General features: G+C 38.4%; 1 long non-coding RNA gene across 1 annotated transcript in view; it reads right to left on the bottom strand.

Annotated features, from left to right (window-relative positions):
* LOC108969082 overlaps positions 1 to 22,549 on the bottom strand; it is a 52,578-nt gene that overhangs the window by 9,333 nt on the left and 20,696 nt on the right. The window lies entirely within an intron of this gene.

Here is a 22,549-nt window from a genome sequence, read left to right as displayed (position 1 = left end):
ATAAACGCAACCGCATACAGTAGCCGCCAAATTAAGTGCAGTGGCAGCAACAAACGCCCCAACGGCTGTCAAGTTACCCTATACCCTATAAATATACGAAAGCRCTCTTCAGTGGCATTTGCATGCCGCCAATATTAATTTTTTTCACCACATGTACTACAATACTCGTCCGAAATTGCATTGCGCCACCGTGCTGCTTGGCGTTGGCAACCCATATGCGCGCGCTTTTTGCGCTTGCAACATGGTGATGTTGATGACGAGCTCAKGGCTGGCAAACTGTTTGCGCCAAAAGCCATTTTCATCATTTGCGTTTAATCGTACAAAACATCTGTATGCCACAAGCGYGTACCGGGCACCCTCTGCAACGTATGTGGCAGCAGTGAATTTACCCTTATCTACWGACACTTGCCGCCTTTGCGATCACCTGTTTTTTGGTTTGTTTTTTTTGCGGGCGTGTTTAATTGAAATGTATCCCACGGTTGCGCAGGCGCTTTTCAACATTACGCTTGTTACGCCAATGCACAAAAAAACCYGCAAGCGCACTTGCAACACACAGGCATTTATTTGTACATCTGTTTTTGGGTAGAATGCGAGCGCGCTGCATTTCCGTGTTCCCCTTTGGGCAGCGCATCATTAAACGCACCAAATTGATATGCGCATGCGCTTTGAGCTTGTTTCGCTGCGCGCTGCAGTGGACGCAGTACGGTAGCGGTGGCAGCCGCAGCCTGACTTTTGGCATACTTGTGTGTTGTAGTTGTAAGTTGTAAGTGCTGGCGAGTTGCAGTTGCAGTTGYACTTGCTGTCACAATCGACAAATGCGCGTATTTAGCAATGTATTCGCATGTATGTACATACATATATATAGTACATAAATTATATGCATATTTTGGCTGACATACTGTTATATTTGGCCACATAGGTGCATAAATAACTGCTGCAACTTCTACCAACTGCCAACTGCTTGGCATTTTTKATCAATTACCGCATCGCTTACAGCTGACAAGTTGCATTTGTGTATGCTTGTGCATGTGATTGTATCGCAAGGATAATCGATTATTAAATTTYTGCTAATAATTTCTTTTTTCCGGTAATAAACCTGAATTATGACAGTCCGAGAGAGATAAGGCATATTTATGATGGCATTTGCTCTAATTTGTGTCTGAACTTGCCTGCAGTCAAAAATGTAYAAACTTGTAATTCTAATTTCCTTCCAGAAAAATATGCATATAGTTTGGCAAAGAGAAGGCTTGTTCCAATTGTTAAATTAAATTTCAATTAGTTGCTTGAGCTCAAATAATAATAGCTGTCAAAGTGCAAGCGAAATTTTTAACCAGAAAACATACACAGTACTTCGAATACACCAGCATTGAATAAAAGCTCTGCTCTAACGGGTAACAAAACTAAAACTTTTGAGAACAWTAGCAATCTTAAATAGACTCTCCATACACCTTTGCATCTAAAAATAGCAACTGTTTGGTGTGGTTTGGTTATTGAGGGCGCTATTGATCCATTTTGCTCCGAATTGCAGCCAATGCTAATATTAACTTTCGCTACTTAGGAATTGATTACCTACTTTTTGGTTCCTCACGACAATATTAATTGTCTTGGCATTAAATGTCTCCAATGGAATGATACAATAAGCCAAACACAGCATGAAAGCGTCACCTGATGTGTTCGAATAATGTCAAAAATGGACCTGTGAATTGTGAAATTGTTGCCTTTATTTATAAATAAAATTTCCAAAGCTGTGATCAAATATGATAAGAGAGGAAGTTTTCAACGTACCATATTTAAAAAAAAAACTATTAAAAATTTTAATTTAAATTAKAACTTGTCAAAACTTATGGACATTAGCATTGAGAGAGAGAAAAAGAAAAAGGCAACGAGTTTGTTTAGCTTTTTCGAATTTTTTTTAGAAAATTCGACAACGTTTCGAAGAACTAATTAATAAATTTTAATGCGTTGGATGTAACATGACTGCGATCTGACGATCTAAGTGAAGAAGATGAGATTGTTATCATGGTTGGAGTATTTAGAACAGCTCTGGGCYTTCAGCTTTAGCAAGAACATAAATAAAATCATCGTTCTTTTTTTTSAAATTAAGTATTAACAAATTTGGAATATCACTAAACATATAGTTCATAAGTTGAYTGATTATTAGATTATTATTAGAAATGAAGTGGAACTGCTTGCAAATTGAAATKTACTTGATTCGTGAAGAATTCTCGCCAATATTGCTTTTGCGAAATAAATAACGCGAAAATTTTCAAACTTTCGAAAATAGTTTAAAATGATGGAGAAAGATGACTTGAAAATAATTATGTAATATGTTAGGTTAGGTTATACTGACCGGCTGTCACACTCTACAYAGACCTACGTTTTATGCGAACTTTAAGAGCGACATGATATTTAAGTTTGATACTTCRTCTAATCCTTTGGACSGTGAAGCTCCKAGATATTTAAGACGAGTTCTAGATAATACTGGACGAAGGGATAGGAGGTATTGCAGCGTATCTCTCAAGACTACTACTCAGCACTTTTATTTTACGTTTTTACGGCCATTGGAACAAAAATATTTTTTCGAGTTATTGAGCCATAAGTAAAACAAAGGTATTTCCTCGTTTTTCGAAGTTCGCTTACGAAGTCGAAATATTTCACTTCGCATATAAAAACGTTAAAGTCGGATCTCCCAAAAAAAAAAAAATTATAACTGATTTTGAAAAGAAAAACTAGCTGAAACCAAAAAAAAAAAAAAAAAAAATCACGCCAAAGAATGGTACCTTGAAGGCGACAAAACAAATATCGATTCATAAATAACATTTTGTCACAATGTATATTTCAAAAGCAGTTGCCTGATTTTTCAACCTTATAATATCTGTCGTATGATCGTGGACGAAAATGTTATAGTAGTTTAATGAAATGTGAGGAAAACCAAATATATTCGTAAAGTCCGTGTTTTTACTTTTTCAGTAACTTACATATTACCTATGTATATGCTCAATTTTTAAATTGAAAGTCAAATCTTTCGACTTTGGAGGCTATATTATTTATTTATACTTACATACTTAACTCTCAGAAAAATTGGTTTGGCCAATATCCAGTCAAGTGTTGTACTACGCTGCCACGTAGTATTTAATAAATTGTTTAAGAAAGAAGGTTAAGAAGAAAAAAAATTTTCTTAATTTTCAACATCTACCTCCCCTCATCAGCCTCATCAGGTTAACCTTGCTTCTGAAACCACGCATGTAAATCAGTTTTATAGCTCACCGCAGCAGTATTCATCATTGTCAACAAAGCCATAGCAAAACATTCATTAAGCCATTTAAGTCTTTCAAATCCCACCGGGAATTATACGCAAGAGAAAATATGAACTGAAATTTTATAAAAAAAAAAATTAAAAAAAAAAACAATTTAAAATACAACAAAAATCCGCGAAAGAATTGCAAAAAAAAAAAAAATTCAAACAAAATTTATGTTCACTTGACCTCGGGATCGCGCCCCGCTTGCCATGTAAATGGCCAATTACAGTGAACCCGGTTCAAAAAGCACATAAACAATTTGAGTGGAGCACACACAGCCACACATTTTTATGGGTATATAAACAGTGTTCCCTCACGCAGCAATTGTTTGTTGCACAACTGGCAGTGGCTCTTGCAAAATATGATTTTATTATCAACGGCACATCATAATTTGTCACGAGAACGACGCTCACTGACGACTGATGCAGACGGGCCGCTTGGTTCGTTGGTTGGCTAGCGCAGACCAACGGTTGGCGCGTCCTTCTCTGGACCGTCGTCGCTGAGACAGCAGTGAGTTGTGGCTGTCGTGGGGCCAATTGGCTGTCCCCCTCGACTTTATTTATGCTGCGCTTTCTTCGCTTGTGCGCAAAGGTGTTTGCCATCGATTAAGACAAGGTGTGCGCGAGTCTCCCCTTTTGCTTTTCAATAACCCAATTTACCAATACAAATACTGGCATATTCTTTGCGATTTCCTCCGGTGTGTTTTTTTCAATTTTTTTTCGCATTGCTGTGTCTTTGTGACAATTTGCCGGGCGAAGGCAGCGAATTTATTTTGCTATGTGAAAATTTAAATCAAAATAATGACTGTTGACAAGCCCATAAATGTCGTGTAAAACAGCAACACACACACACATACTTACTTTGGTGTGTATAATAGGGTGTTCAACAATAATGCTAAATTATTAACTTGCGGTTGGAAATTTATTTGATCGCAGTGCCTTTTATTTCGCAGCGTTGACTTTCGCCGGCATTTTTGCAGCTTTTTAAATGGCAATTTAATCCTCATAAATGTTGAGATGAATTAACGTACTTATGTTTTTGTACATTTAAACAAACGCAACAACAATAAGAATTTGACAGCGAAATGTATTTACATATGTACATGTATGTACGAGGGCGGTCCGACAAGTAACTTATTTTAACATAGGAGGAAGAGCCACTTTCTATAGAGTTATAAATAGGTCTCCAGAAGACTACCGGCCAAAATTCGGCCCAGTAGGTTTTAGAACAAGAGAAAACGTTAACGTAAATAAGTGAAGAGGATCTTTTATGAAGATCTTTAGCGTAAGTTTGATTAGCCAGTTTAAGTGGCTGGTATATGCGAAGATAACGCTCCAAATAATTAAGTTTCTCTTACGAGGACTTGATTTTTTGATTTGATCGGCAGTTTGTATGACAGTTCGACGAAAGAGCAACTGCTTGGGGAGGGAATCACGAATGAGAATTTGTATAACGATATCTTGAAAACTGAAGAACATACAGTCAGACGAACCTGACTAAAGCGACTCAGTAGCTTGACATATATACTCCTAAAAGAGTCTAAGACCTCCATCTGTGTGTGACTCTCTGCATGTTATTTTTGTTTACAAAGTTCAAAGAGACAATCGATGGGTAAATATTTGAGTCGAATGAGGAGGTTATCGTCACCATAAAGGCTTACTTTATTGCTTTCCAAAATCATATTTTTAAAATTACTATTTTTTTTTTATTTCGTTTTCTTTTGTACGTTAAGTACTTATCAGAACGACCTTGTATACAGCTATATGTATATACAACTCATGTCAATGATGCTCGTGAGCAGGAAGATCGCTGCTGTTTGTCGTTTACGATATTTGTGTTGACAGCAATTATTAAACAGATGCCATCGTAAGTTCAAAAAATTATGCCATGGATTGAATGTTTTTGACTTGTTCTTATTTTTCATATATGTATAAAAGAAATACTAGACGAAAATATAATTTTTTGTAAATATAATTATAAATATTGAGTAGTCGAAAAAGTCTTTTCGTATTTTATCATTAGTCAAACACATTCTGACATACTTTATAGTGTGGGTAAAGTGAAAGGGTGCAAGGTTGAAGGTTCGGGAAAGTTGAAAAATAAACTACTACTGTTCAAATACTACTGTTCAAAAATGCATGAAAATAATGAAGAAATTCACTATTTCTGAATAAAAAGATGAAGAATGCAAGCAAGTCACCAATAAAATTTCTGAAGTTTACGGAGACGCTGCGGTATCAGTTCGTATAGCACAAAAATGCTTCGCTCGCTTACGTTCTGGAAATTTCGACGAGACGCATTTTGTATTAGAAATACGAAAAGACTACTCAAAATTAAAAAACGAATCGTATTTTAGAATGCATCAAAGCAGTATATAATCAAACTATTTCTTTATCATCAACTGTCAACTAAGCGTATTATAAAATTATTATATTAAGTTTGCCACGAAGGAATATATACATAAATGATCGGCAAGACGAGTTGAGTTGCTGAGCTGCTGCCAGAATAATTGGAGTATATAGTTTGTTCGATTCGCTACTTTCCAACGCTTTGCGAATCGAAGACAGTAGCATTTAGGATTTCAAAATTAACCAATAAATCTTTTTAAAATGACACGTCGTAATCGGTTTTTGGTGGAAAAAACAACTGAGCAACATAAAACATGGAATAACTTTTAGATTTCGAGCTACTACTCAAAGATAGTAAATGGTACGCTAACGGCTCGAAAACGTTGGAGAGAATTGGCGCAGAAGTCGCAGGACCGCGCACCAATGAATATATGGTTATACTCAGCGACAGTCAGGTGTCACTAAAAGCGATCTCTGCATACGATATCAAATCATATCAAAAATTGATGCAGGAGTGTAAAGAACGACTGAACAGTCTATCAGATCGTAACCAAGTGCACCTTATGTGGGTGACCGGTCACACAGGTGACCCGGCTATATAGCCGGGAATGTACTAGCTGATGAGCTCGCCCTCTTCGCAGCATCTACCAACATAGTGGGACGCGAACCTTTCATAGCAACTGATCCCCATACCATAAAGGAGGGACATACTCAGGCAGTAGCCTTTTCGCTTTCTACACTGTCAATTGTAAGCTCAAGAAGCACTTATTTATGTATATAAAATGGGACAAGTTTTTTGCGCTAATTGCCGGTTCTGCGACATGTAGCCTGAAACTCCAAAACACCTGCTAATTGACTGGCCAGCAGTCTGTAGGCTCATGATAAAGAATCTTGGATCCATGTTCTCAAATAGGGATCCCATCGTCTCAGTGTTGCAATATAGATTTTTTATTCATATATGATTGCGCATCTAAAGACGCTTATCTTTGACCATACTGCATGAGATCTTAAACTTCTTAAGGGGTCAGTAGGGTAATATTTTTTCAAACATTTTTATTTTGCATTTGCTGTTCCATTATACCCTTAGAATTAATGTAGAAACCCACTTTACCAATGGAAGGTTTCGAAAAAGGCCCAAAAATGATAATATCGCTCGACGTTCGKAGCTCTCGGAGTGCATACCTCAAACTTTAAACGCGTTTCTCTCAAAACACACTTTTTTAAACTGGCGAACATGATTCCGGTTGAATCACTCAACCGATTTGATTAATTTGTTTTTTTAAATGTTCACAAAACGCCTGGCTATCGTCCCTATATTTTTTATTTTTTATTGACAATGTTATGACAAAATTTATGTAAAAAAACATGGGGAAAACTTAAAAAAAAAAAGACGTTAATTACTTTTTTATTTATCAAAATTTGTTCATGATTCTAGTAGGGACGATAAACATTTTTAAGAATAAATTGGCTTTTTGTGTTCAGATGAAATCGTGTGCGCCAGTGAAAAAACACATCTCATTCACGCAGACAAAAATGTCAGAAAAAAAACAGGTCAGATTACCCTACTGACCCCTTAAAGATTTCTGCTAGTGAAAAGATCTTAGTAATTTGACAAACTATTTGACAGTTAGCGCTCTAATTGAGATAGCGAGAGAGAGAGAGAGAGGGAAAGAAAAATGGCATAAACTCAACCATTCAGCGCCGATCATATTAGATATATGTAGGCCTTTATAAATTTTTTTTATTGCTGCAATATTCGCCAATAATGCATTATAAGTTTTTGTGCACTTTTCCAGATTGAGGTTATATTTTATTGCAATGAATATGTATTTATGAAACTACGTCTTCTTTCTTGCCAACGATTTGCTTACACCTTCATTTCAACAGCTACGAGGATATTTATAGTCTACTTCCACTGTTGAACCGGAAGCAATTTGTATGAATTACAGCGTATATCCCGCGAAATAAGCGAGCGCACATGGCCATCGGCGCACTTTGCAGTAAAAATTGAAGAAGCGCACATGGCATTGAGACAAATACATATCGACGGCTAAACGGGTGTTTGTAAATGTATGTGCAGGCAAATTGTACAATTTGAGTTTGTATAAGAAAGTGCATATTCTATATTGTCGTACATGTTTATGTAAATATGTATGTATAAACATAGACGCTACAAATATAGACATTGTTTTTCGTTGTTTTGTTGGTAAGCCGTAACTCCTTTGAAATTATCACACGCTGAGATTTGCCGCGGCTGGCACTCGTGTCATTGACGTGCAACACTTGAAACATACAAATTTTCAAAACAAAAACACAAAAAAAAAACAAAAGAAAAAACATGAATAAAAAATTTTTTGAAATGCTAAAAATAAAAAATTGAAAGAAAAAGTATCGAAAGTTATAAATGAAGAGCAAAGACAAACACCAGGAAATTACGACTTGCACGCCATTTGTCTCTAAAATTAAAGATTTCCACTTGCAACACATTCGTTGTACTTTGTATGGATTTTTATGATTCACAAGGCAATCACGGCACATGCAGGCGCTGTATACACACACGCATACATGCATATACATATACAAACAAAGTAACAAACATCAAGATCGCGCAGCACTAAGCATCGCCGCCATATACGCGGGCCTCAAAGGCTATAAGCGACACCAGATCGCAATGACAAGTCGTCTGTGGCAACTTCCGATTTAATACAAGCAACAAACACCTACATACACACACTAATATGTATATATATGCATATTGAGCAGAAAATCCGCTGGCACTGGCGGTTTGTCGGGTGCTCAGGTCTTCAAGTATTCCAGTGTTCGAGTGTGGTTGTCATCCGGATGGCGGATGTCGTTGATGAAATTATAAAATTTATGCTCTAAGTGTACACTATGTAGTTAATAATCTATCTGTTGCATGCACACACACACACACATATATATATATACGTATTGTATGTAGTCGTGTGTGTTAGCGCTATTTTAGTGTTAGTTTTGTTGGTGTCTGGCAATTAGATTTTTATGCTTTTGTTTATAGCGCGAAAGATAAACTATGAAGTCTTTGTTGAAATGTGGCGAATGCCAACATAATACCGAAATTTTAACAGTTCAAGGGCAACACATTGCAATAAATAGCAGCGCCACGAGTGAGTGAGAGCGTATAAAGGTGAAAGACCGAAAGAAAGGTCAGTAAAATGCCAGCGCAGCGAAGAAATGTCTGAGTTTTCCCGAAAATTTAGTCTATGAATAATTATATAGAACGAGCGATCTAAGTAGAGTTACTTTTTTCAATAGCCTTTTTTGATAGATAACGCGTAAGTCGCGTCAAGCTGTCATGTTCATATCATTTCATCATGGAAATCTTTGCGGCTGAACAGCGTTTACAGCTCCTTTAACTTTATTACGAAAATTCATGTTCTTTACAGAATGTGTTCCGAGCACTTCGTTCTACTTATTTTCAATATACTCGGCTTACTGAGCGTACTATTCGCAGCACCATCACCCATCTTGTGGCCCAGTACTAATTATTGCATAATATTCGACTGAATATACCACGTTCAGTGCGCAGTGAAGAAAATATAGTGGCCGTATCAGAGAGTTTACACGAAAACTGTGGAGAGTCGATTCAGCGCCGTTTGCAACGACTTGGACTGACCTATGGGTACGACTTGGCGCATTTTACCTGGGAGATCATAAATTGAAAGCATGCAAAATACAGCGGTTGCAAGAACTAAATCCGCTTGACCTTCTCAGCGATGTCGCCTTCGAATCTTTCCAGGAAGATCCGACGTTTTCGAGCCAATTTTTGTTCAGCGAAGAGGCCAATTTCTGGTTCAATGGGTATGTAAACTAGCAAAATTCCTATATTTGGGGCGAAGAGCAACCTGAAGAAATTCAATACTTGCCATTTTATAGAAAAAACAATGGTTTGGTGTGGATCATCGATTCATATTGGTTCAAACATGATGCCATTGAGAACGTAACCGTCAATGACTACTGTTATCGCGCCATGATAGCCGACTATTTGATGCCTGAAATTGAAGCTCGTAATCTCGGCGACATTTGGTCGGTGTCACTTTTCATACAATAGCATCAATCAATGGCATTATTGAGAGAATACTTCGATCCAAGATCGTGTGATATCAAACCGGTAGATTTTTCCCTCTGGTGTTATGTAAAGTCTGAAGTCTATTGGGACAATCCCACTGCGATTCAGGCCTTGGAGCAGAATATCAGGCGTGTCAGTTATCAGTCGAAATGCGTGAACGGGTCTTCCAAAAGTGGACTCATCGGTAGCCGCGGCCAACATTTGAAAGAGTTAATTTTCAAAAAATGAATACCAAATAATGTTCTTTCGAAAATAATAAGCATACCCCATTAAATTTGGATTTGCTGTTTTTTTTTTTGAAGAAGTAGGGAACCTCGAAATGGGTCACCCACATATACATACATACTAAAATATGTTGTGTATAATACAGCGTCTGCCAAGCATGACGTGATTTTGGCAGCTTGTGGCCGCCATGTTTGTTTACGTATTTGTGTATCATTCTGTAAATGTATTCAGTTAGGTTTGCCATTTCATCAGGTAATCTTTCACTTTGATACAACGCTTGGAAATTGTCCAAGATTATTACGCAAATTCATGTTCATCGAAAAATCATCTTCTCAGTTGAGGCCCATTTCTGGCTTAATGACTTTGTCAACAAATAAAATTATCGCTATTGCGGTGAGTCAAATCCTCGTGTAAAGTTTGGCGACTCGTTAATCTCGAGAAATTTCCCAGTCAAATGGCTGCCAAAATCATGTGATTTAACACCTCTGGATTTCTCTGGAGGTATATTAAATCAAAGGTTTATGTCAATCAAGCAGCTACGCTTGAGTAGCTGGAAGATGGCATTCAGCCCACTATACCCGAAATTTCCTGCTGCACCGGGTCATCCAAATGTGGCGTAGGTGGAGATATGCAAATCGGGCTGGGCTGGCTGTTTGGTCGAAATTTTATTCAAATTGTAAATGGAATAAAATTATTACAAAAAAAAAAAAAGCAGAACACATTTTAAACAAAATTGAGTGGATCTAGCTAAATTTACGATTTAACAAAAAACGCGGAACAATAAGTTGGTAGTGACAGACTCACTCTCCCTTCAAAAAGCAATAAATAATAAACTTATATAGACATGATTACACAAACTTGGCCATTTGGCATATAAATATGTCACCAAAACTGGGCAAGAACTCATAGAAACTGAAATCAAAAGTCTAAAGAATCAGAAACAGATTATATATTTATGTACATATGTACGTATTTTTGAAGGCAGCTAAATGGTCGCAAGCAACGGAACATTAGTCGATGTTATTCCACTTTTAATTAAATCTTCTAATTTGGTGCAAACATCCGGTGATGGCATGACAACAAGAAAAACACGCGTTAAGTACACATGCCAATAAAGCAACACAAACACTTACCGAAATAACCAAATATGTACATGCAAGCACAGGCACACACACACAAACAAACAAACACATTAGCATGTTAGCCTCAATGGGAAGAACGTTAGCGGCAACAACCACAGTCATGATGCCACCGGTAGCAACATGCGCGCACAACTAAGCACCTAAATGGCTAAGCACATTGCACATTAATCTAATCAACCGCCAAAACGCCAACCGGTGAATGCTAAACGCTATAAGCTAAACCACGAAACGCCACCGCGACGCGACAACGCGCGCCGTGTTGTTGTTGTTGTTGCAGCATGGCGCTTTTCCATGCCGCCTGATGGCTGTGACAAATGCGGTTGGATGCTTGGTTGGCTAACAAATGTGAGCACACATACACACCACTACACACAAACGTATGGGCACTGCATCTCTGTGTGGATATATGCGGACTAATGCGGGAGATGTCGTCATTTGTGCGGGTGTATTTGTCAATACAAAAGCATTCGGAACATGGCTGGTCATGCCCACGGAAGTTGTTTGCGATGCTGCGGAGTACATGTCGTGCAACATTGCAGGCGGCATCCGTGGCGGGTCGTTTGAACGAATGAACTCATCAAATATGCCAACAAGCCAAAGTGAGCCAAATGTGAAGTTTCAAAAGCGCTAAATAAATATGTACAAACATACAGTATGCATATACATGCAAGACTGTGCGTGCAAGCGCGCCATTAGTAGTGCCTTGTGGCACGTGGTATGTGGCAGCAGGCAATTTGCATGCATTTCCGGCAAATGCCGGGCCATTTGACATATGTGGATCACTTTCGGCGAGCATAAGCATTTGGACGCAGAATATGTTCGCAAGTGTGTGTGTGTTTGTGTGTGTAATACTCTATATTTGGCCTGCACTGTCACTGATCAGCCACAAAAATTCAAAATTCGTTCAAATTCAAAATATTGCAAATAACTTGCAGCTGATTGCTGCCCACTTAGGCGTAAGTCCATTTTGTTATTTGTGTGCACTCAAAAGCTATGGTATTGACCGGGTTATCCGAAAACTTTATATAGCAGTGATTTGTTTTAGTTTACTGTATAAAAACAGCAATGAAACTGAGAAAAAGTAAGGAAGCGAATATGAAGTTTTAACAAATGCTCTGGTTGGATCAAAAGCAAGGTGGCATTTTTCTTAATCGGTTTAAAACCATACTCAAGTTAGTAATCCAACAGAATATATCAGATATGAAAGGGTGCAAAATTCAGAGCAACCAAAATCTAGCGGTCACTATGGGTGTATTCTCACAAAAATTAGTGTTAAGATATCTATGTCCTTATAAAACACTTTATCGGACTTAAGAAGGCTTGGGCAAAAAAAAAAAATATATATATCGCAGTTCGTAAAAAAGAGGGAACCCAGGACAACAGTATCTGTGTCTCACATTGGCYAAAGTATAAGAGCTCGATCATGTGAATAGCTTCTCTGAGTAGCGCTGGATCAAGAATTCTTATATTATTTTGAATATCAAGAAATTCTGGTCTGTTGCATCTTTCTCTGGAATTTAGTTAAAGGTAGACATCTACGGAAAATGGCCAAACAGATTCACGCTCACCTCCCAATTGCGAATTTCGTTCGGAGATTTCGTCTAAGAAGTCGAATTTGGCTTTTGTCGCTGATATTTTAAAATTTTCCTTAAAAAATAATATATTGGCAACAGCAAATGAGAAGTGGATCAATTACGACAATAATGTGCGAAAAAGATCATGGTGCAACTGTGGTGTAACACAACAAAAAGGCGCAAACCCAGCAATGACACCTCTAAAGGTTATGCTGACTATGAGCTGCTCCAGCGGTCGATGGACTCTACATTTTACTATCAAAAACTGGTGAGATTGAAGCAAGAAATCGGAAAAATGGCCAGAAATGGTCAGCAGAGAGGGCTTCGCCTTCCGCCAGGGCAATGCTAGACCACACAAGGCGTCTTTGATGACTCGGCAAAAACTGGGAGAGCTTGGCTGGAAAGTTTTGGTGCATCCACCATGTAGCCCTAACCTTGCATAATCAGACGACTATTTGTTTCAGTCAATGCTTCTTTCTTCCTTAATGGCTTCAAGGCAAGCCTGTGAAAATTACATGTCGCAGTTTTACGCCGAGGAATCAGAAAAGTTTTACACTGATGGAATAATGTCTCTAGCGGAAAAATGGCAAAAATATGCGACTAAAATTATACATATTTGGTTCATCAAAGTTCGTTATAAATATAAAAAACTAAACTGAAGTTTGATTAGAAATACGAAAAGACTTTTTCGACTACCAAATAGTTTATCAAAAATGGAGAAAGTCATAAAAAATATCAAGTAGCATATTTCCAAAAAAAAAATTAAGAAACGATTTAGTGGAAGCACGCCCCAACATTTATAACCATATGCCATATATACATATATACTATATAGTTATGTATAAGTGACTGTGTAAATTATTTGAACAACCTATTTTCCAACTAAATGAAACGAAGTTTTATTGAACGAACATTTACCACAAACTCACAAGCTCACGTGCAACGAGGCGTGTGCTGCAACATTCAATTTCTGATTTCACATTTCGTGTTTGATTTTGGTTTTTATTTTGCGCTTTGTGGCTCCTGCTGCAACAGCCGTTGCCGCTTCTGCCACATTTTTTTACGGACGCCTCTAACTAATGGCCCATAAAAATTAAGTGGTTGCCGCATGTGCGGGTGGGGTATGCTGTGCGCACAACTGTTCCGTGCCAGTGACGGTCACCTGGTGTGCCTCATCATTGCTGCCTGACATTTGACATGCCGCTTCATTGGCGTTGATGTATTTAATGCAATTTTTAATTGAAATCTTATTTGTAGGTAATAAATTACGCTGCAGTTTTGTGGTATTTTTGGGATAAAAAAATTTAAATTTTTTTTTCTGAGATTTGCTAAGTGGTGATTAGTTTTACATTAAGTGAATTCGTGGGAAATGCATGAAGGTGTTTATATGTATTTTCTAGTTTAATATCTTAAACTTAGAAGAGTCGCTCTTTAGGACTAGTGAAGAACTAGCGATTTTGTTTGTGTGGAGAAGCCATGAGTCTTTAGTTAAAATACTTTGAGAAAATAGAGGGTTCTATATTGGAGAAGATGACTATGAAATTTAGTAAATTTATTTTAAAAGATTGTGATGATTTGGAAGAAAAGAGATAAAAGCAGGATAGTTTAAAGAGAAAGAGAGAGAGATAGAGAAGGGAAGATTTATGTATTCTCATATTGTCGGCAGTGTAGTTTCAATGAAAATGACTTTTTCCAAAAATGATTTTTGCTTTTCAAAACTTATGGATCTTAAGGATTACCTTTCTACGATTGAAGAGTTGTTTGTGAGTCTCATCAACCGTTTAGCTTCGTTTTTTGTCTCGAATAATATGAAAGCGCTTATATGAAATAAAGTAAGAGAATTATGAGAGGAGTAGTAAGAGAAGTCCGATGAAACCTCTGATAAAGTTATGTAACGGTTATCCACCCAGAATCGCATAGAGCGTTGTTAGCAGTTTTAGTGATCGTCGTATCCAAAAACCTTGAATACTTGTAGACACAAAATTTGGCGACGAAAAAGGATACTCGAGAAATATTAGCATCTGTTACGAAACTTGAACTATTAAGGGGCTAACAGGGTTCAAAAAATAGATTTATTAAATTCTACAATACATCTAGAATATTGTCGTAAATTTTCAAGTTGATCCGAGTAATAGTTTCGAAGATATAGCCTTGAGAACTTGTGCGCTCCAGGCTAGCTAAGCTAAGTGCGCCGTCTTCAAACGCGTTTCTCCCGAAACTGTGTTCTTCAAGTCGGTTGGCACGTTTTCTTGAGAACTACTTAACCGATCTTCATAAAATTTTACACAATTCTTAGAGGCTTGGACAAAAGATTTTTTTTCGATTGCAACTATTTGAAAAAAAAAAATTTACGAAATTTCGACTGAAATTTTTTTGTAAAAATGTTTGTCTAAAATCCGATTTTAAATTTTTTTTCCTTCGTCCAAGTTCGTCCCTAATTTAAGATTTTAACTAGAACACATATTTTTTCACTTTAGAAGATCCCGTGAGGAGTTATCCTGCCAAGGAGGGCGTATATTTTTTCCAAAAATTTCAGAATTTTTTTGTTAATAAAAATTGTTTGTTAAAAAGACAGTGTTTTTACCCGAGAAAACCCATGTAACTATCATTTACGGCTCCAAGAATCAAAAAATGCTATTACTACTAACCTTATCCGAACAATTCGAAGGAAGTTTCGTACTTGACCTGGTCTGAGAAGTTTTGCTAAGGCCATAAATTTGAAAATTCAAAACTTACAAAAGCGTTTGTGTCTTTACGTTAGAACTAGAACGCTACGGCATCCACGCGTAGATTAAAAGCGAGAAATTTTTAACAAGAAACACCCTTCGGCATTTCGAAATTTAGTAGTTTCATGTAATTTAGTTTAGTTAGTTTTAAATTCTCCGCTAATAAGGTAGTTTGGCCTTGAAATGTAACCCAGCTGCGTATTACATAAAGTGTGTTGAGGATAAAAGGTGTAATAATGTGAGCATATGCTAACGGAAACTTATCATGCAACATTATCGTAAATGTCATAAAAAGTTAACAACATACCAAGGTGTTAAGTTGGCATATTGTTGTTGCGTTATTTTAACTATAGCGCAGGCTTACACAGGTGGAGTTGAAATTAGCTGCATTTAAGGTGGCGCACGAGCGAGACACGAGCGTATACATAAAAAATATAAGCATATATTTTGCATGCATAAGCACACATACATATTTACATTTAAATATAGTTAAAAAATATGCCAGCTTACATAATTATTATTATTATAAAAATACGCATATGTGTATGTTTGCATGTATGTTATATTAGGTTGTCAAAAAAGTTTTGCGGTATTTTTTTTATTGAATTTTCAATTGTTCATAAAATTTTTTTTGATAACTCATGCCCAGATCTTGACCGATGCTACGGCTGCTACTATGCCGGTCTCTTTCGACCAATTCAGTGATTTTATCGCAATTTTCGACGACAGGCCTTCCGGAGCGTGGCGCATCTTCGACCACCTCTACACCAGAACGAAAATGTTGAAACCATCGTTGTGCGGTGGAAATGGAAACTGTATCGAGTCCATGAACTTCAGAAATTTTATTGGCGGCTTGAGATGCATTTTTGCCTTTATCGTAGTAGTACTGTAAAAAATGCCGTATTTTCTCTTTATTTTGCTCCATGTTTGCGACACTATAACTCACGAACGACTTAGAAGAAATGACAATCAATCAAACAAGTGTTAGCGCTTGAAATGAGCTTTCCAAAAAGGTATAACATGACCCGATGCGATGAGTAAAACTAGAACTACGCGCTCTCAGCGCCAACTAGCGAAAATGCCGCAAGACTTTTTTGACAACCAATATATGTCAGCCGCATCTAAAGCGCAGCTTACAACAATTTGCGGTTAACAGATATAGGTTACATGAAAATTGGCGCCTTTGCACTCGAACAAATGCCGCGGCACAGGTGCATAGCATTTAAGCACCTAAGTAAAGCAACAACTCCGCCTATCCATTACAATTGCACGCGGCAACACGCGCCGCGCCGTTGCATACATCGCTGTTAACCATCAACATATTGTTGACTTAGTGTGGCTTTGCCGGTGCTCGCGGTTGTTGTTTTTTTTTGTTGTCACGCTCTTTGCGCACCACATTTTTGCCTTTGTGGCGCAGCCGCAAACAAAGCGCTGGGGTCGTCTGTCCATTAGAGCGCTTGCGTGTGCGTGCTCGACACACTTTAACAAATACTTATTAAGCGCTAATGCTTAATTAATAATATTAACATACATTGCTCCCCTCCCCGAAAACAATAATTATTCAAATAGGGTCTATTTAGCACTCGCGTCGTAGACAATAAGTGGCAGCGTTGTGGATTTGTGGTGTTTGTGGAGGGAGATGTTCTGCAACAAAATTTATCCTTAAGATAAGGAACTCTTAGCCAACTTTACGAGGTTTACGCTCATTACAGGTCTAGTAAGAAAGAATGCATTATTTTTGCCTTAAATTGGAGGTATCTTTTAACATAGCTAGCATGATTCGATTTAGCTTAAATATGTACGCTTGTGTATGTTTGATAAGTTCTTGTGATTTTGAAATTAAACGCTACTTTCATTAAAATCCTCGATTTTTTCGGCAAGAAATGGAATAGCAGAGCTTGCATAGAAACGAATTTTCAGCAGCAAAATGTCTCAACATAGACAGGAACAGGAAATTATCCCTAGATGTCAGATTCGGACGATAAAATGAATGTTCCTTAACATTCCTTCCAACCAAGTTCCCGCAGCTTCTGGCGATATCGACTAGCGTTCTGCTGATGGAAAATAATTCCTCTGATATTGGCTAAAACTGGGCGTTTCTGGGCGATTGTTTTCTTTGGAAGGTTCAATGGCTGACAGCACACGTCCGAGTTAAGAGTTTGGCCGTACGGAAACACTCATATTACATGATGCCTTGCAAATCCAACCAAATGATCCATGGGATCTAAATGATCAAATTCACTGGCATATATACTATATATTGGAGTCTGCTTAAAAGTTAACATGTCTTTATATATTAGAGCTGGGATGTAGATCAATATAGGGTGTGACGAAAATACGAGATATTCGCAACAACATTGCCCATCTTTAGAGCCAGCCTTCATTATTGGATAATATTCGAGCAAATAGATCACGTGCAGCAGCTGCAGCTAAGAGTGTACACGTAGACGTGGAGAGTCGATTCGGCGCCATTCGCAGCAACTCGGATTGACATATGGAACGTATTGGCGCATTTTACGTCGACATCTTAAATTAAACATTGCTTCCATCTCTGGGTTTTTGAAAAGTTTCAAGAAGATCGACGTTTTTGAGCTAGATTTTATTCAGCAATGTTGTCCATTTTTGACTCAATGGGTATGTAAGCAAGCAAAATTGCCAAATTTGGGACGAAGATCAAACTGAAGAGATTCAAGAGCTGTCATATCATACAGAAAAAACGACGGTTTGGTGCGGTTTGTGGGCCGGAGAAATCATCGGGCCATATTTCTTCAAAAATGATGTCGGTGAGAACGTAACCGTCAACTGCTTATTTGAGGCCTGAAATTGAAGTTCGCAAGACGACGCAACTTCCCACCCATCGCCTCAATCAATGGATTTATTGAAAGAACACTCCGGTGAGCAGATAACTTCGCGTTTTGGACCAGTCGCCACCAAAATCGTGTGATGTCAGACCGTTAGATTTTTTTTTTGCTGTGGGGATATATAAAGTCTAAAGTCTATGCGGACAATTTCGTTTCGATTCAGGCCTATCTATGCGTATCTTTCGCCAGTTGCCAGTCGAAATGCTCCAACGAGTCATCGAACGGATGGCCCATACGAATATAAGACCTGGTCGCGGTTAACATTTGAAAGAGATAATCTTCAAAAATAAATGCCAAAGAAAGTTCTTTCGAATGATAATAAGCATGCGCCTTTAAATAGGAAGTTTCAGGGTTTTTTCTTTAAAACGGTAGGAATCCTCGAATTGGATCACACTTTAGTTGCATGCATCTGTAAATAGTATTATAGTTTCGGTGCAGCCAGTGTTAAAGTTTTTTCTTGTTATAGAAATCAAAAGCATCTATAGCAACTAATCTATACATTTAACTCTTATTGAAGCACCCTGTATTTTAAAAAATCTAAAATCTCTTTTCAAATCGAAAATATTATATAGCAACCAATGCATTCATTTCAAAATCTGAAATTTCTATTTAAACACACTGTATTGGCAAAGAAAAGCAGGATGCCACTGCCAACCGCTTAGCAACTAAATCCACTTCCAACGCACATTATCACTTATATTTCTGCATCCCTTTAATTGGTTGAAGTGCTCTACGCCCATACAAACGGACACATATGTATGCATTTGGGAATGCGAGGCATGAATACAATTGCTGCTGATCGAATTGCTCGACGCCAGCAGCAGCAACCGGCAATGCAACACAGCAGCACTTTGCGCAATGCAATTTATGCTCGGCCATAAACTTAATGCTGTTAAGGTGGATAGGATATTCTTTGCTTTTATTTGTGCCTTTTCTTATGTTTTTGTGTTTTTTGTTTTTGTGTTTTTGTGTCCATTGCTTAGTTGTTGTAATGGTTATTAATGCCGTTGCAGTGGCCTGGCTGCGCCATCGTGTCGGTGACAATCAAGCTGATTCCGCCGATAAGGTTTATGGATATCGCAGGCACATTTTTCTCGCATGCAAAATTGGGTCAGCAACAACGACAACAACACAGCGCACATAATTTTGCCGTTTTTAATGAAGTTGTTAAGCATAACTATGAACATCAAATTGAGATGCAGCAGTGGAATCGAGCGAACTAAAGGATGCAACAATAAAAACAACAAGAACCGTATGCTGAATCGTTCTGGTTCTCGCGCTGATGGCCGAAAAGGTGCTCGTCAACACTTAAGTAGCGCGTCGCCGCACTGTCGCTAATTTATTCATAGATACTTCTCGCATGCAATTATGAATATTGCAAGCATACTTAATTTTTAGGTAATTTCGTGTATTTATTGCAGCTATATTAATAAAAATATTGACATGCAACAGCTTGCCTTGGACTATCTGATATATTTTACACACTCTACATAATTTTCATATTAAATGTTGGTTTAATTGGCATGACATTCGGTGCATCTGTAGACGCGCTTCGCGCTCTAAAAGCCTATTAAGTGCATATTTTAGTATGCGAAATTGTTATTAAGTAAGTTAATTAATTTAAGTCGCCCATACAAAGTGCTTACATTTAATGGGTAATTATCCGGCAGTGAAAGCTCAAATTAGACGAGTTTACAACTTGAGTTCCTCAACTGAAATCGAAGAGGTGAGAATAGCAGAAGACTTCTTSTTCTTTACTGGCGTAGACACCGCTTACTCTGTTTTAGCCGAGTTAACAGCAGCGCGCCAGTCCTTTCGGACGACATGATCTTTGCCCATGTTGAGTAGATATTTCTTGAGCCTGCAGCGCTAAATATAGAGTTCGACTAGTAGACGGAATTTACCTCAGACGAGGTTATTCATGTCCTTAAACCGTGCTAGGTTGTAACCACCCAGTAAAAGATTTGCATGACTCATACCTATTGCTTGCTGCCACTAACTTTCTCTGCCTACTTTCTCCTTCGAACGAAGTAGTTGCTTTTTGAGTGCCATGATAGTCAGATCACCCTAGAAGCTGCAGCAGAGGGGGGCATCTCCTGATGATCCGGCACCCTGATAGGTTGTACAAGCTATCAGGCTGATAAACTGTTCAGCTAGCGCAGCCTATGCTCTTCGACACTTCGAGCCGTCATTGTGCTGCCCCTCACTAATAGATCAAGTGTACCGGGTTGATAGATATCACACGTTATTTTTTCGACCGTTATGACAGCCTTTGCCTTTGTCGGAGCATGATCGTCTACTACAACAGGCAATCACTGCTATCTCGCGCATGTATAATCGGCGGTCTGCTAATACAAGATCGTGAAATTTTGTTTACCTTCACGGCTCGTCACAGTATTGTATTAAATGACAACTTTTCGCAGGGATCTACATGGGCAGCTCAGAATGCAGGCACATTGTGGGATGTAAAAACTCCTATATACTGGACATTAGACCGTTACCATTTTAGCGAGTTTTTTTAGCGACTGTTCGAGGTTGGTATAGTTTGTTCGATTCACTAGAGAGTAAGAATGGGTGAATCGAAGACAGCTACTATTTATGTGACAAATACTAGGAGAGAACCTATTGAGAACATCCAAAAGGCACTGCTTGATCAAATCTGTCTACGGGCTTCTAGCGATTTTTGAGAGTTCTGATAAACTATGTTCTCTTTTTTCAAGCTTGTGTGACACCATTTAGATAACAAGCCATTTGTCCCTGATTTTATTATAGAAAATGTTAGTTGGATTGAATCTGATCACCAAATATTCGTCAAATTGTGACTTTTTGAGCTTCTTTGAGTTATCAGTGTTTGAATCATTGATTTGCGAGTCCTAATTTATCAGAATGGAAGAAAACTTTCTATCTCTCGTGTTTCCTGGCAAGTCGGCTACTAAAAATTGCGGCTTTAATATGAGAAGCAAAAACTTCAATGTACATATACTGTTATATACGAGTACAATAGTATATTCGTCACTTCAATGCCTTGCTGGCAATAATGCAACATTAATAACAATGTACGCTGCTTAAGCGAAAACATATGGCGAGAAGTATGCGGGAATAATAAAAAATTAATTTGCAGAAAAAAAACATGAATAAAACCAAAGCAATTCATTGCAATTTCAAGCACAAACACTTACAAGCTGCCACCAACAGTCAACAAAGCAGATAACTCATATGCGCGCATATATGTGTGTTCACCACATCAGTGCAACCCATTGCATTGCCAGCGTTCTCATTGCACACCACAGATGGAGACGAATGCTTGTTCTTCTTCTTCTTCAACTTTTTTTCATCGACGGCTGTTAAGCGACCAAATGTTGGCACTTTACGAGCGCGCCGCTTCCTTCCTTGCGTCTTGCAAACGACTTTGGCAGTTCAAAGTGTTAGCCCGCGCGCCTCCACCGAAGCACCGCAAACTTGCGCTTTTGCCGCCGCGCCCAGCAACGGTCATGAAGTGCTTGTTGCTGTTGTTGCCCGTGATCGCGTAACTTGATTTTCCGACAGACTGGCTACCATTTGGGTAAATCACAGCGATTGTTGTTCGCCTTTTAATTGTTGCTGTTGCTGTTGGCGTTGTTGTTGTTGTTTATCTCTGCTTTATTGCTTTTGTTGTTATTTTATTTAGCAGCCATCAATGGCGCGCTGCGGGCCCCCAAGTGTGTTTACGAGCGCATTTTATGCCACTTGTGGTATTTGAGATTTCTTGCGGCCACTTCTGCGGCGCGCTGCCCCTTCGCGCACGCCCCTTCGCAATTGCTCATATTTGATTTCGCTTTTGCGTTTTGTGTTTGTGTTGCTGTTGTTTGCTCTTGCGCGCTTGATCATCAACAGATGTTTCAATATGCAACAGCCGTCACGCAGCTACAATATAAATAATAACAACAAAAGCTGATGCCTCCCAGCTAGGCGCAAGCAGACAAGCAGTCCACCATCGGTGGAAGAACGCAAGAGCCAGTGTACTTCAGTCCTAGCCGCCGAGCAACCAGTAAGCAGGAACCAGTTGTGCGTCGCAACCGAAACATGTGGCCACTTTCCAGCTTTGTGCGGCGTTGCTGTGGAATTTGCCACTTTTGTGGTTTTCGCTTTGGATTTGTCGGCTTTTTAACGATGCTTCTTGCATGCAATACAAGCAACATAACACACCAGTGGCGATGAGTGCAGTATGGCAAAATATTGTTGCTGTTGCGGAAAATGCTTTTGTTGTTATTGCTTGTTGTTGGTGAA

The sequence above is a fragment of the Bactrocera latifrons genome, unplaced genomic scaffold (genome assembly GCF_001853355.1).
Source record: "Bactrocera latifrons isolate USDA-ARS-PBARC rearing strain unplaced genomic scaffold, ASM185335v1 scaffold_24, whole genome shotgun sequence".
In the NCBI taxonomy this organism is placed as follows: Eukaryota; Metazoa; Arthropoda; class Insecta; order Diptera; family Tephritidae; genus Bactrocera; species Bactrocera latifrons.
The sequence above is the reverse complement of the archived record's forward strand: the minus strand, read 5'-3'. Positions and strand labels throughout refer to the sequence as shown.